This window comes from Carassius auratus, chromosome 9 (genome assembly GCF_003368295.1).
Source record: "Carassius auratus strain Wakin chromosome 9, ASM336829v1, whole genome shotgun sequence".
NCBI classification, from domain to species: domain Eukaryota; kingdom Metazoa; phylum Chordata; class Actinopteri; order Cypriniformes; family Cyprinidae; genus Carassius; species Carassius auratus.
The window spans coordinates 33,936,031-33,952,334 of record NC_039251.1 but is presented as its reverse complement, the minus strand read 5'-3'; the positions used below and the strand labels follow the sequence as shown (position 1 = coordinate 33,952,334).

General features: G+C 39.5%; 1 protein-coding gene across 4 annotated transcripts in view; it reads left to right on the top strand.

Moving 5' to 3' along the window:
* LOC113109117 (rap guanine nucleotide exchange factor 4) overlaps window positions 1–16,304 on the top strand; it is a 54,938-nt gene that overhangs the window by 10,618 nt on the left and 28,016 nt on the right. The window contains exon 1 of one of the 4 annotated variants that reach the window (XM_026272675.1): window positions 9,471–9,639. The exons of the other annotated variants lie outside the window; for them this stretch is intronic. The gene's annotated coding sequence lies outside the window, so the exon portion shown is untranslated. Of the gene's footprint in view, window positions 1–9,470; window positions 9,640–16,304 lie in introns of those variants that run through there. 4 annotated transcript variants of the gene reach the window in all.

The window sequence follows — 16,304 nt, the reverse complement described above, 5'->3', positions numbered from 1 at the left end:
CCTGGACTGGTGAAGAAGAACATTTATTTTGATATATATTTTGAACATTTCAAGTTGTGCACATTAACATTTGATAGTGTGTTATGAACAAACATGAATGTTCATGAACAAAAGTGTATTTACAAGTTAACATTAAACTAGATTAATAAATGGTGTGAAAAAGTTCAATACTTAAAAAAAACTAAAAAAATATTAATATATTTATTAAGAAAGAATGCATTAAATTGATCAAGTGACAGAAAAGACTTTTACATTGTTACAAAAAAAATAAAATTCTAATAAATGCTGTTCCTTTTCTGTCTGTATTCTCAATGTCACGTCGGTAATTACCTAAAAATTGGGATCTCTCATAGAGAGACTAAGGCTGCATCCGAAAACTGAAAAATGCTGCCTTCGGGGGGACGCATTCCAAGGCCGTGAGGCATCAAGGCACGTCCGAATTCAATGTTAGCTTCACTTCCTGTCTCCTGAGATGCCTTCATCTGGCCGATTTTTGAAGGCAGCATAGATGTATCCTTCGCTGCCTTTGATATCCCACAATCCTGTGCGTTCCATTCTGTGACAGTTAAGCCAAAAAATAAAGATGGCATCTGAAAGTTGCGGTCGGTGGTCAGTTTGTGTGTAAATGTATGTTTCTGATTAACGTTTTCCACTTTTGATGTCATTTCTAGCGAGAAATCAATATTGCAGTAATGAAATATTCACTTAGTTATCACCAAAGCTCTCTATGTTTTGCTGTAGATCATTAAACCATTACACTGCCTCAGAAGCCTGTCCGAAATCAGTTTTGTGAGGTGCCTTCGTGCAAAAACGCTGCCTGCAAAGTCATTGCCTGATAAGACAGCGAGGCAACAAGTCACCTGCCTAAGTTTTCGGATGCAGCCTAAACAAGACAATGCACATTGGCATGCGATGACTGCATCCAGCTGCTGCTGATCACAGTGCTAGTATAACTAGGCAGCAGGTTCTAGGCTTTTCAGTTTGGAGCCAAGCGGTCATATCATTTTGCACCTGACTTTCCTACTTGAGGAAGAGTGAACAAGTTCAGTCTGTTCTTTGAGAGCTCTTTGTGTTGTTAGTACGGCGCTCCAGCGATGTTGTTTTTCTGTGTTGAGTGGGTTGCACACATCAGGCTGCTCTAACCAATGTCTGTGTTGAGGGCGGCCATCTTCCCTTTGAGCTTCAGCACATTGAAAGTTCATGAAACCCCAAAACACATTTTCTGAGATGTTAACAGATATATACGTGTTGCACATTGCTTAAAATAGTAATAGCTGTCACAAAATATGTTACAAAGTGGAAACTGGTAATTTTTTAGCTTTTTAGGACCATTTCGTTCATCCGGTTTAAAAAGTTATGTTCAAGGCATGTGACGTAAACCGAGTCATTTGAGTGCTCATTGGCTGCATGGCTGCACATTGCACAACATTGGGTTGAGCTCCCATTATTCATGAGCATTTGAACATTATACATGACAAAGGACTCGTCTAATCCAATAATTGCACCATGATTTGCATGAGCTATCCCAGTATTTATGCATTGGAAAGTAGCACTCGTGTAACTCGTTGTGTTTAAGAAACATCTTAGTTTTGATTTTTTTTTTTATAAAGACACCGTGCCAGTTCCTTATAAAACTTCCTGCAGAATGTATGGGTTTAGAGCCACAGGTACCGTTCACCTGTTTGCATCTGTGCATAACCTATTTGCAAGAAAATTTACTTCAGTACTTGTTGGTATAGGCTAGAACATAAATAAGTTTAGATGATATTGCTTCAGAAACCATTCAGTGCCCACCGTAGTAGTATTACCTGTGTTATGTTTTTGCAAAATACATTCTCCCCTGGACCGAGTCTGGAGCAACTACCACACGAACACCTATTATAAGCAGGGGTGCTCATAATTTTTTCAGCCTGGTTCTCATAAGATCAGGCAGGTGATCCGGCGGGCAAGATCTGCTTCAGCACCAGGCCCGAATGGAATACCGTACAAGCTGTATAAGTGCTGCCCAGCAGTGCTGAAGCGGTTTTGGTCCCTGATGAGAATCACCTGGACTAAGCAGACTATACCATCTGAGTGGCAGAGGGCAGTGGCAGTCTCTATTCCCAAACAACAGAATGTTAAGACCATCGAGCAGTTCAGGAGCATAGCTCTACTGAATGTGGAGGGGAAAATCTTCTTCTCCGTGATGGCAAGAAGAATGACCAAGGTAGGTGGTCATTCTTGTTGCCATCACAGAGAAAAAGACGGAGAACAACTACATTGATACCAGCTGTCAGAAAGCCGGGATCCCAGGCTTTCCTAGCTTTTTTAAGCATGCTTCCATGATTTGGGAACAGATCCAAACCACCAAGAGGGAGAAGAAAGATCTGGACGGTATATGGGCCAGTGCCACACCTGCTCATAGCCTATGCTTTGGAATTCTTCTACATTCCAGACAACATCAGGACCATGATCATGGACTATTTATCAGGACATGCACATGTGTTTTGCATTGAAGAAAGTCACCACTGGTTGGCAATAACTGGAAGTAGGGATCGCAATGGGATGCTCCATTTCTCCCATTCTCTTTGTGGCAACATTTGAGGTCATCCTGATCGGAGCAAGGCTGGTGGTGGGTGGAATCCGGCTGCCTGCAGGTCAGAGGATCCCGGCCTTAAAGAGCTATATGGATGAATTCACCTGCCTGCTACGAACCGCCCCATGTACAACCAGGTTGCTCAGGAGGTTGGATGAGCTGATCACCTGGGCCAGAATGAAGTTCAAGCAACAGAAGTCAAGGAGCCTCTCGTTGCAAAAGGGGGAAAGAAAAGACAGAGTCAACTTCACCATCAATGGGTGAACTTTATACATCCAGTCTCTCAGACAAGGATATGGGGAAATTCATCCTTCAGCAGTTGTCAGAAGGCCTGTCCAAGATTGATGCAAGCCAGCTACCTGGAAAGTACAAGGTGTGGTGTTATCACTTCAATTTGTACCCAAGGGTGATGTGGCCTCTGAAGCTGTGCGAAGTCACCTCAACAGCAGTAAGCCGGATAGAGGCAAAAGCTAACTTTTCCATCCGCAAATGGCTTGGCCTACCACGGTGCTTCTCAGCTGCTGGGTTGTATGGATGGAATTTACTCCAGCTACCCCTGAAATCCATCACATTGGGCTATAGGCAGGAGAAGGCAAGGCTGGTGATGGAATTAAGTGATTCCTCCGACAGGGCAGTGGCTGATGCAAATGCCAGAGTTGAGACTGGAAGAAAATGGAGGGCTAAGGTAGAGGTGCAGAGGTGCAGAAGGCTGCAACACCAACAAATTGTGGGCAGGGTCAGACAGGGAGGAGAGGCCTTGGATGGAGGGAGCCACCCATCCTATGGTCCAAGGCGAGTAGGAAGGAGAGGAAGGACCTAGTTGTTGCAGAGGTCACCAGGATTGAGCAGGAGGAGCTCAGAGTAAGGTCTGTGGCACAGGGGCAGCAGAGGCGGTGGACAACTTGGGAGGGTGTTGCAAGCCGAGCAATCAGCTGGACAGAGTTCTGGAAACAGCCACAAGCCCGGCTCAGTTTCCTCATTATGGCAACATACGACACCCTGCCAAGCCCAAAAAACCTCCACCAATGGCTTGGAACAGAGTAATCCTGTGATCTCTGCGGGACCATAAATGCCTCACTCCAGCATGTTCTGTCCTGCTGTAAAACAGCAGTAACACAGGGTCGGCTCAGATGGCGGCATGAACAAGTGCTTAGGAAGCTGGCAGAGGTTCTGGAGAAAAGTTGGCAGGAGGCAAACAATCAGAGTCCATTGGAGAGTTGATGTAGGATCCACTTCTTTAGGGAGGGGGAACCCGCAATGCAAACCAGCAAGAGACCACCTGCCAAGTTATTAACACCAGGGCCAGCGTGGAAGATGGAAGTAGACCCGGGAAGGCAGCTCCAGTTCCCACAGGAGATATGCAGCACCACATTAAGACCAGACGTGGTGCTCTGGTCTGCAGCTGTGAAGTCAGTGATAGTGATCAAGCCGACAGTGCCATGGGAGGAAGGGCTGGAAGCTGCTTTTGAGAGAAAGAAAGCGAAGTATGCAGACTTTGTTGCGGAGTGCAAAGAAAGTGGATGGAGAGTGAGGCTGTACCCGATGGAGGTGGGAGCCAGAGGCTTTATGGGCAGATCAATATCATGCCTGCTCAAGGACCTGGGATTACGGGGAACCACACTGAGCAGATCCACCAAAGAGCTCTCTGAGGAAGCGGAGAAAGCGACCTCTGGGAAAACGACGCCCCTGCCATGCATTGCAAATGCAAAAATAAATAAACAAAAGCGTTTTCATCATATTCAAACTTAAAATCATCAGGCTTTTATTTTGGCGGGTCGCCGGCAAGTAAGTATACGCGCTTCCGGATTTAGCGCTGCTGATTAAAGAGCATCAGTGGATGAATGTCTAACCCTCTGAAGTCGATTAACGCATATACGCATTATGAGTCATTTTCTCCTGATAACCTTGAAAATAACTTAAATTACACTTTCAGTTTTGTTCATACAGATAAGAGCAATACATCAATCAAATCTGTAAAGGATCTACTTTTTTTGTAAACAGACATAATAACAACAAAACTTTGTGCACTTATAAAATAAAGATAACAAACAAGGTGTGCTGTCTGCAACCTTTGTCTGCGCTGATCTGCACTGATTGCATTGTCGGTTTGCAAATTAGCAGTATTTATTCACTTATTGTTATTCCCCTTTTATGCAATCTCCTCCTTTTCTCAACACTCTACCCCCACACCTTATGGGGGGGTTCATGACCCTTTAAAAGAGCAATTTATAAAAAAGCATTCATGGATAGACTTCTTTTTAAAGATCTGTCTTTTTAAAGATTCCCTTCCATGCATGCTTTTCTGGATGCGGTTGTTACCTGGTGCCGGTCCTTTGTGAAAGAGTCATGCTTTCATTGCGGGAGAATGACCTTAGTGTATTTGCGGACCAGGCTTTGTTTCCTGCAAAGGGGCTACTCTTGCCGCCAGCACACAAGGAATGGACTGGACCCTCCCGTTGGGTACCACTCGTATACCTTCGTCACTCCCCTCCAACATCGGATGCTTATCACTGCATCAAAGGGTGAGCGAGACCCTTAAATGGTGGCTATGCTTGCCTGCGCCGCTGAGAGGGTTGGGAGTGAAAGCCTTCACAGTGTCCTGAAACCCTTTGACGATGGACAATTGGTTTCTCAGGGTGGCTCATGCTAGTTCTCAGGGTCCCACTTGGTGCCTTTCTTTTTGGAAGTGCATGATGAGCTCACTGGGTTGTGGACAGCAGCTTTCACTGCTAGAAACCGCCCCGGTCGCACATCCTCCCTCACCACCCTCAACTGTGGGTCAGCATGGAGTATATGAAAATCCCACCAGTTGAGTGGTCGGGGCAAGATTTTGCTCCCCTCCCATGCCTGTAGGTATTCAGTGAAGACTGCAGATGCCCCTGTCTTGTGTGCAGAGATCGCAGTCCTACTGGCGAAGGATGCGATAAAGCCGGCCCTTTCAACCAATCTGAAGACGGAGTATTACAGCCATTACTTCATTGTACCCAAGCAAGGCAGTGGGTTGAGACCAATCTTGGATCTGCGTGTCATGAACCGGGCCCTTGACAAGCTACCGCATCTTCTGGTGCATCCTTCCCCAAGATTGGTTTGCAGCGATCCTTCAGCAAAACAGGCTTTTCCTGCAGTTCACGTTTGAATGATGAGCATATCAGTACGAGGTCCTAACGTTCGGGCTGTCCCTGTCACACCGTGTCTTCACACAATTTTCGGAGGCAGCCCTTGTGCCCCTTAGTGAGCAGTGCATTCACATTCTCAACTACCTAGACAAATGGCTCATACAACCTTAGTCTCAGGATCAGTTGTGTGAATACAGGGAAATGGTGCTCTCGCACCTCAGCCGGTTGGGCCTTCGGGTCAACTGGGAAAAGAGCAAAGTCTTCCCAATGCAGAGGATCTCTTTTCACTGTATGGAGTTGGACCGCAGGAACGTGCTCAGTCAGTGTTAGACTGCCTGAAACTGTTAAAACAGGGCATATATATGAGACCGCTTCAATATAAGGCTGAGTCCTGAGGTGGTCATGGCAACGCAGTACTCACTGGGTCCAAGTTGCACTGGCCTGCCACCAAATCTTTACCCCGTGGTCAGACCTTGCCTTTTTGAACAGCCCGGCAGGAGAGGTCTCCAGACATGCTGTGGTTTACACGGATGCCTCTACCACTGGCTGGGGGGCCACGTACGACATGCATGCAGTGTCGGGGGTTTGGACAGTATGGTTTTGGATTTCTTTAAGTTAAACCAAACTTTTATTTTGACGGATTGCTGTGAAAACCTTTAGGTTTCTGTTTGCATGTGTTTGCATGTGATATGATGATAGACAGTAAAATTCTCATGAAGTGACTCTCAGAGCAGTTCCAGAGATTATGCCTGTGTGTAAATTAATGTATTTATATATTCAGGCGGCAGAGGCTGACAACACTGCTTATGTGTTTAGCAAACCAAACTGCACATCTGCAACATACATTCACACAGAGGGACGCAGAATATGCAGGATTTGTATTTAAATTGTCTTTTCACAGTTCAATATTCACAGACACTATTCCATATTGCGTTTTGACTCAAGTGTAATGACTTACTTTTGATTTATATATCCAAAATTTAGCCAATTCTGTTACATTCCACGCCATACTGTAATTCCGACTGAATAGGGCCAATATTCAAATTCAAAAGTTATTAGCATAAACATGAGTGCAGATTTGGGCATTTGGAGATGCTAGAGAATTTGAGTTGGAGACTCCCAATTTGCTGTGCATAATGTTGATTTGTATGCTGTACAAATTGTACTGTACATCTGTGTGCCCTAATGAAACCGGTAATATATGTCCAGGGTGAATGACTCACTGGGTCACAGTCCTTTGATGATCTGTGATGGAGAGCAGGTGTGTCTGTTTCCACGTCCCATCAGCACACATGGCTACTACTGTTGTCCAGAGCAACGCTAGCAAGTGCTCAGATGACTTGCTATAAGAGCAAACATCTCCTCTTTCTCTAATGATGCTGCTGAAAGTTCAGTGTGTGAAAGACCATCTCTGTGTCTCTCATTCAGTCTGATAATCAGTTCTGTGCCTGTTCATGATGACATGATACAGGCACATTTTAGGTGCCTGTTTTAAAGAGCGATAATGTCAACGCTTGTGAGAAAGAAGTGCACCTAATTTTTCTGAATGTGCACTTAGTTTTTTTTTTCTGTTTTCTTTTTACTTAAAAGTGTATTTAAAACATACTTGCAGATAAGAGTGTATTTAAAGAGAAACACTTTCACAACTGTTTCTTAAAGCTTAATTAGACTTTTGAAAAGTCTACTCTGTAATAATGTCAAATTGAAAGTTTTTCTTTAAAATACATTTCAAATCATTGTTTTTAATTACTTATTTAAATGATTCAGCTGATTCGTGGTTTAAAGAATTAAGTATATTATTTTCGTAATAAGACCTCTTTGTAAAACTATGCCAGATATATTGTGAAATTTGGCTTTGTTTAGAGACTCATGTTTCAGAATAATTTATTCAGATAAGTGTATTAAATAACGGGTTTCCATTGTGATAACTTAAGATGCTTTATTTTATTTATTACATTTTTTCCAGACCAATGGAAATATCCAGCTTTTTTTGTGGTCATAGAGTTTGGTGTCAATACAGAAACTGAATTTCAGAAATACATTTTCCCTGAGAAATTTTCACTGAAGAAAAGTGAGACAACTAGCCCCAGTCCCCCCTTGTATAAAAGTATGATATATATATATATATATATATATACATATTTGTGTGTGTGAGAGTAATCAAGGAAGAAGGAATAACAGACATATTGGCAATAACTTTCAGACAAGAAAGAAAAAATAGCTATATATAATATATATTGCGACACCCCTATTTTGCACACATGTTCAGTGTAAACCAGTTCCACAGTTCAGTATTACTTTGCAGCTGTAAAACCAACAAATAACGTTCTCTTTTCCACTAAACTTGCACATTGTCATGTCATGCTGTAGAGTAAACATGCTGGAGTCATGAGGAAATGTTTAACAGTCTTAAATCAGGGAAGCACTGGGAATAGTCCACAACAGGAGCTTGAGCAACACGTGTAGACAGCAAGTAGACCAACAGAGGCAGACTGCACAGACTAGGACTTAAATACAAAGGATGATTGGGGAAACACAGGTGCATGGGATGACTAATCAAAAGGTGATGGTGGGTCGCAGGTGGAGCCAGAGGGACGAGGGAGCCCAGTGGAGCTGGTGATGGTGTAGGTGAGGGAGCTAGGAGCCTAGGTGGAGCCGCTGGGTCTAATGAGGGACCAAGGAGAGAGAAGAGAGGGGGCAAGTCGACCTCCAGCTCTGTTTCCCAGTCTATTACGTCCCACTCGAAGCCCCATATGTTTGATCAGCTCACCCTCAGCCACGGCAGTGGTCCGTCCACCGTCTCACCATCCATGGCTTTCCCTCTCATGATGGGCATTGCAGCCTTCATAAGGACTTAAATACAGGGGATGATTGGGGGAAACACAGGTGCATGGGATGACTAATCAAACTAATTAGTCAGAACGAGGACAGAACCAAGACCATATAAGGAAACACAGGAAGGACTACAGGGGCAAAACTGGTCCAAAAGTCTGACACACATACTGTAAATCAGAGTCATCATTAAGACATAATCCTGGATTGGGGATGTAGTAAATTTTCGGTAAGGAGGACAAAATAAAATGTATGAGTCCATTGATTAGACACAATCTGACATTCCCAGAACATATGAAGAAAAGTACCTGGTATTGCAGTATTTCAAATATGGCAATTATAAGTCAGTTGTAGTTTAATTTTGAATCCCATATTAAGAGTGATGTATTCTCTGTGGACGACTTTAGAGTGAATAAGGTGATGAGCCTGGTTTTTGGAAGTGATTCATTGTTGAATCCGTTGATTTTGAGGTGATTTTTATTATCTCATATATTATACATCAGTCCAGATGGTATGGTAGAGTACTTACACTTTATGCCTGTGTCCATCTTCTTGAAAATACTGAATTATTAAGTGAAACCCTGTTACTTTTAACATCCCTGAACAAACAAACACAATTTTAAGCATGTAAGCCTGCAGATATGCTTGTGTTAAGTGTTAAACTTACTTTGTGGGCAGGTTCATCTTAAACAGTGAATTATTAAAATAAATTATTGCTTATTAAGTAATTGTTATTAATAGAACTTCAACCCTATTGAACAATAAAATGTTTTTACACATGTATGTGTGTGTGCATGTGCAGTCAGTAGTCATCAGACCATGATGATTGGAGTACTCAAATTGCCTAGCAACCACTCTGCTCTCGGGTGGGGGGGGGGTCATCTGCCTGTTCAGCCCTACACACACACACACACACACACACACACACACACGCTTACTACATCAGCACTCTCTTCTGCCTGCCGCTCGGACCACACACAAACACACACACACACACACACTACAGCATGCTTGAGCTGTGGTATTGAGCTCTCTGTATTAGACGCTAATAGTAGTGAGAAAAAAGACAGATAGAGTCACTTCAGTTTGTCACTCATGGGTCGCTCACTACTGTAGGTAAGTGTCTGAGCACTCACTTTATTTGAGGTATGTTTTCTGTGAATCTGAGGGCACTGTTTGAATGTGTGCTTGATTGTTTTTAACTCAGGATGTAGTCTGAACTTTCTGCTCTGTGGACTGCATGCGTGTGAGAAACTGAGGTTTATATTGAGGTTTGAAGTTGTTTTTAATGAGGTGAGGTCTTGTGAGGAGAACAGGTTATGCTGAGAATGTCTGTCTGTGAATTATGTAATGTATGTGTTCTGTAAATAAAGTGCAGTGGAGCGCAATTATGAGACGCATTTGTATGTCAAGCATGAAAGAGAGAAAATGTTATGTTTTTTTCATAATGACTGAAAAGCTTCTGTTAATTTTCTGACAGGATATAATGTGTTAAGTTTCCTTTAACCCTAAAACAAGACAATCACAGCTGGCAAAAAAATATGTTCTAAGAACGTTTTGCTTACATTCTCAATGAGTTATGAATGAGTTATGAAAATATTATTCTGAATGTTTTCTGAAATTAGTTAAAATGAGTTAAATGAGTTAAAATGCTTTTTTCTTGGTTATATGACCATTAAGGGATCATTCGGTAACACTTTATTTTACTGTGTCTTTGTTACACATTACTATTAATATAACAATTAATTATGCGTAATCACATGCAAGTAACCCTAAGCCAAACCCTAATCCTAACCCTAACCATATAGTAAGTACATGTAGTTAATTAATATTTCTCAGTACTTAATAGTTACACTGTAAAAAGTTTGTAGCTGTAACCAAACATTCCATTTCATTATTCAGCATTACGGGAATGTTACTTTTGAATGTTCAGAAATTAGTAACATTTGAAAACGTTATATGAACGTCCAACTAAAACACTGCAGGATAAATTGTTCCGTGAATGATGGATAAATAACATTTTGAGAACATTATTAAAGGCCAATGTTCTATTTAGAATTTTAGTTTATAACTTTGAAAAAAAAACCTTGCCAGAACATTATCCACCACATTATCCTGAGAATGTTCTCTGACACAATGTGTCATTTAAAGTATGGGTAAAACAACTGTGACACATCAAACAGAAAATTCCCTCATATTGATTCAGCACTTTTGTCTTTCTATAACAAGTGCCCTTACAAAAAGACTGTGTAGTTTTCTGCCAGACCCCTGCGGTCAATTCTAGTGAACTCTCCTGCAAAATTGCCAGATGTTCATATCTTCACATTCAGATGGTCTTTACAGTTGTAGCAAAGTCAGTTGCACATCGTAATTCTGTTATGCACTACAAATCTGCACGTTTAAATAAATCTTTAAATTATTATGTTTGGCAAGTTGCAATGTTTTACTGTCAGTTCACCTCCATTGCTAAAGATTGGTAATCGCCACAAACTCATAGCAAGTTTGTCGCAAATAGTTTTTGCAATGTTAGCTCAATTGAAGCACTAATTATTCTGGATGTTTTTGATACTTCAATTATAATTTAATTAAATGCTTAAGTAAACATGTTCAGATATGGCATCATGCTTTATTAGAGTGCATAACCTCACCCATATTATTTCTCTGTCTGTGAAACTTTTATTTCAAAACAAAGAAATCCTAAGTGAATAAGCAGTCACACTTTATCCTAAGGTCCAACTCTCACTATTAACAAACCATTAACTATGACTTTTGCATCAATAAACTCCTAACGTGATTTTATAATATTTAGTAAGATAGTTGTTAAGTTTAGGTGATTATGGATGCAGAATATGCTCATGCTGAATATGTGCTTTATAAGTACTAATAAACAGTCACTATGTTAATAAAAGGCATGCTAATAAACAACTAATTAATAGTGAGAATTGGGCCCTATAATAAAGTGTTACCAGAATTAGCTTTATATAATGTTTTCATCAGAAAATACAATTATTTGGTAATTTCTTTTGGCATTGCTCGTGTCACAGAAATAACAGCAGCACAAAATATACTGATTTTGTATATTAAATTATAAATTGGTATTAACATAAGTATAAAATTAAATATTGTTTTACACACAGCATTAATATTTTTATATTTTATTTGGAAACACAAAGTGAAAATACACTACTGTCTTATACTGGAGTATAATATGACTCATTCACAATAACAAATCAATCAAAACTATGCTTAAAATGATCTAAATTCAGTGGAGCAAAAGTATCGTTTTATACTGGGTAGAGTGTATACTTTTGGGTTTGGGTGACACCTGTGCACTACAGTTTTGAAGTAATGCCAGATATCCAGGTTAGTCTGTATTTGAGCCAATCCAGTGTTGATTAGACTTCATTTTTAATATTTTTCCTGCTGGACGCAACTGACCCCAGATTCTGTTCAAGATCCTTTGAAGTTTGCCCGTCCACACAGCTCTGTTGGCTCTCGTCTGACGCCACATCTGTGAACACATATCTCAGTTGCATCATCATGTGTTTTTGCCCCAGACATGGAGACATGGAGTAGTAATGGCATCTATCTTCTGTTTGATTGCTATATCTTTCTCAGTTCTGAATTTTGAGGTCCCTGGATGTTTGATGTGGCTTTCATCTCCTAACAATCATTCCTTTCTTCCTATCCGAGGCATTAGTTTGACTTTATATCCGTGCTCCTGCAGATTTATAATGATCAGTAACTGTAGTAGGGTTTATCCAGAAGATGCAACTGATATTTTAATAATTTGTCAGTTGTAATTATAATGCATTGCATTCAAATAGCAAGCAGCTAATCAGGGATACTGTCTGGTAATGGTCAGAAACACTCCTTCATCTTTACAGTCTGAAAACCCCAAAGTCAAACTCTAATGATCTCAGAAGCAGACTACTGTTGTCATGGGGATGGACACTCTTATTAGTTCTGTATATTATTGTCAGGGTGGCATAGATCTCACAGATGGTCTTTGTAAAATTTTCTTTTCTTTTTTTTTTTTTTTTTGCATTAACAATTGTGCAGACCAGCTACACAATGGCTTGTTTCGGTGCTTTCATTTCCTGTTGATATATTGGGTTTCTGCATTGATACAGATGCAATCGATATAGTAAAAGCATCAGTGAGGAGATGTGAGGATTCATTACCCTCCAAAACTAACCTCAGTATTTCTGTGTGAGTGGAGAAGAGTATATAGCTGGGTAATAACTATACTAACCCTGATCTTACTCTTAAACCTAACCTTAACCCATGTAGTTACCTCATATTACAGTACTTTCTTAGTAAGTACAATGTACGTACACATAAAAAAGTGCCAGAGTAAAGAAAAAAAGCAATATTTGTACAACAAAACAAAGAAATCCAAACAATTGCATCTAAATAATCAAGATATAGTTCTAGGTTATATGATGCATATGATAGAAACATTGGTATTTTAGATCTAGATCTGATCTGGGGAGTTTTCTGTCTGTTCGGAGAGGCGTGTGAAAGTGTAGAGGAGGGTTATGTAAGAGTTTGCTGGAGATGTTCACACACCCTGAGCACGAACGCTTCATCTCTCATTACTCTGCTCAGGACGGATGCCTGCAACTTAAAGAAACTAATCATGCCACATTTAGCGTTACTCTGCAGCACACCTGTGCACATCTGCATATCAGCTGTGTGTGTGTGTGTGTTTGTGCATGTGTGTTTATTGTGTCTCATTATGTGTGAATGAGTGGACATGTGCAGGTGATATTTATATGCTGTTTCACATAAAGTACTCCATTGTCTCCTCCCAGCTTTGTGTGTGTGTGTGCGTGTGTGCGTGTGTGTGTGTGCGTGTGTGCGTGTGTGTGTGTGTGTGTGTGTGTGTGTGTGTGTGTGTGTGTGTGTGTGTGTGTGTGTGCGTGTGTGTGTGTGTGTGTGTGTGTGCGTGTGTGTGTGTGTATTAAGGGTCTGGGTCTTCCCGCTATTGGAAACTCAATTTGAATTGAACTCATTACGGTCTGGAGCATCAGGTTTTTCTTTTTTTATTATTATTGACAGCACTGCACAGCCACAGTGATCTAATTATAATGATTTTTGTTTTGTATTTATTTCTGTAGAAACACTGTTTAAACCTGATTTTGTGTGTTTGTGCATCTGACTGTGTAATTGTGTATCAGCCTGCTCTAAGCACCTCAGGGCTGTCTTGTCTCCTCCAATCACAGCGTCCCACTGAAGCCCCAGGGGATGATGGGTAATTTGTCATGTTCTGTTGCTGTTTGTATATAATTTAGACCATTAGAGTTTGGCGTATAGCATATATGTGGTATATGGTCAGCAGCACTTATGCACGGTAGCTTTACTTAAACTAAAACACATTTAGTTTACTTGGAATGAATGTTCATTTTATATTATAAATATTATGACAATTATAAAATAATGAAACAAGGTTCTTAAAGTAAAGGCACTACCTTTCCAGAAATGAGAATGCTAGATGAATTGAAAATACATTAAACTCTGTAAAAAAGTTAAATTAGCATACTTTTAAAAATATTACTTATTATGGAATTAATATACTTAAGTGCAAACTGACCAGAATGGTTTCACACACTTACAGTAACTGCATGTTAATTGCGAATAAAATGAAAATTTTTATTATTGTTAATGGAGTTTAGAATACTTTTTGACTCACTTAAGTACATAATTACCTCACAATTACACTCTTAAAAACACTCTTTAAAAGGTTCTTCAAGCGATGCCATAGAAGAACCATTTTTGGTTCCACAAGGAACGGTTCAGTCAAACGTTCTTTAAAGAAGCATCTCTTTCTTACCTTTTTATAATCTAAAGAACCTTCTTTCACCACAAAGAACCTTTTGTTGAACAGAAAGGTTCTTCAGATGCTAAAGGTTTTTTACAGAACCATTTAGACAAAAATAAAAGGTTCCTCTATGACGTCATGAAGCATCTTTATTTTTAAGAGTGTACGGTAAACATTTCTATTAAAACGTGTATGTTATGTATTTAAAAATATTTATAAGTAAATATATTTGTAACGGTAAACCTGTTAATTATCATACTTCTATCTAACACACTATAAACTTGTAGTCATGTATTTTACATGTGCTTTAGTACGTTCTGATATTATATTATAATGGTGCATATTTTTTACTTTTTTAAAACTTTGGGTACACTTAATCTGCCTTTTATTTAATTAATATTACTATCTGCAAGTACAGTTTTTGTAAATATATATATACTTTTTAAGTTTTGAAGTACACAAATGGACTCATTGAAGAAAAGACGGAGAGTAAACGATGACAGAAATGTAATTTCTGGGTGAACTAACCCCATGTGCGCCCTCACTGTCTGTCTGCTGTGTTCAGTGTTGTGTCATTTATCGATGGACATAATTGTGTGATTCATGGGCTGCATCAGTCAGAGATAATGACTTGTGCTCTCTCAGAGAGACTCCCCTCCCCACATTAACTGTCCCAGGTGTCCTGGTTAATGGCTCAGACCGCCTCTGTGTCATCAGTCACTGAGCTTCATTTATTGGCACCTCCTGTTACTAAAACTTTCAGCTTTGAGAGAAATAAAATCAGCTTATTCCATTATGTTCTGTCTATATAATGATATTCATCTGCTCATATCTGCTGTGCTGTATTGTCTTTTCTCAGTTCTGAATCCTTTATAAAGAGACAGTGATGTAAAACGTCTTCAGTCCTGTATTAGGTCTGATGGATCAAAACAGAGGGTCTTTGGGGATGTGCGAAACCTCTGCATGTGGTGAAGTCTTAAACCCATTATGGACGAGCAGGACAAGCTGGACTTTCTACCCTTTCTCCAAACACTAAATGTGCACTAATCTCTCTTGTGTGTCTATAAATAGCAGATGCTTTTGTGCAAAGCAACATAAAGTATACTAGTGCTCTCCTCCAGAGAAATCCTAGGTTAAGTGCCTTGCCCATTGGCACTATCTCTCCATCTCTCTGTCTAGTATTTAATGTCAGTTATAGATGTTAATGGAAATCTCGAGTAACTGTGGGCTGTCTTATTATCAAATCATATCATATTTGTATTATTTTTTTGAAGAAATGTTTTTTTAAGAAAGGAAACAAACAAATGTAAATATTTGTTAATTTTAACTCTCTATAGTAGAATGCTGGAAACATGACAAAATTTAATTCTCCCCAAAAAACAAATAAATAAAAAGTGAAATGTTTTATCCTTTGTAAAAAAGAAAGAAAGATGTGCGCTTAATTGTGTTGAATGTGCACTTTTAGCATACTTCATATCTTAAAGATACATAAAAAATACTTGCATATTATATTAAATTAATGAAAGAAAAAAAAACGTTAAGTAGACTTTTAAAAAAATACTTTCATGTTTCTTGACACATTTTAATAGTACACATTGCAAAGCTACATTACAAATTATATATTATATATATATATATATATATATAATATACTAAATTGCATCTTCATCATTTGAAATGTGTAATAAGGAATATACTTAAATACATGGCTTAACATGTTCAATAGAAATAACAAAAGTAGATTTTAGTTTACTATAAATGCTATAGTCTGTATTCAGTACTACACTTAGTAAAGACAATAGAAAGTAATTGTCAGATTATAAATATAAATGTACTTAAGTCCTATCCAAGTGGATCAAAAATATATTGCGTTTACATTTTCATTTAATTGTGACTAACATGTAATTAAGTGTCCAAAAATGTTACGTTCAATTCACACTTAAGAGTATTCTTTTAA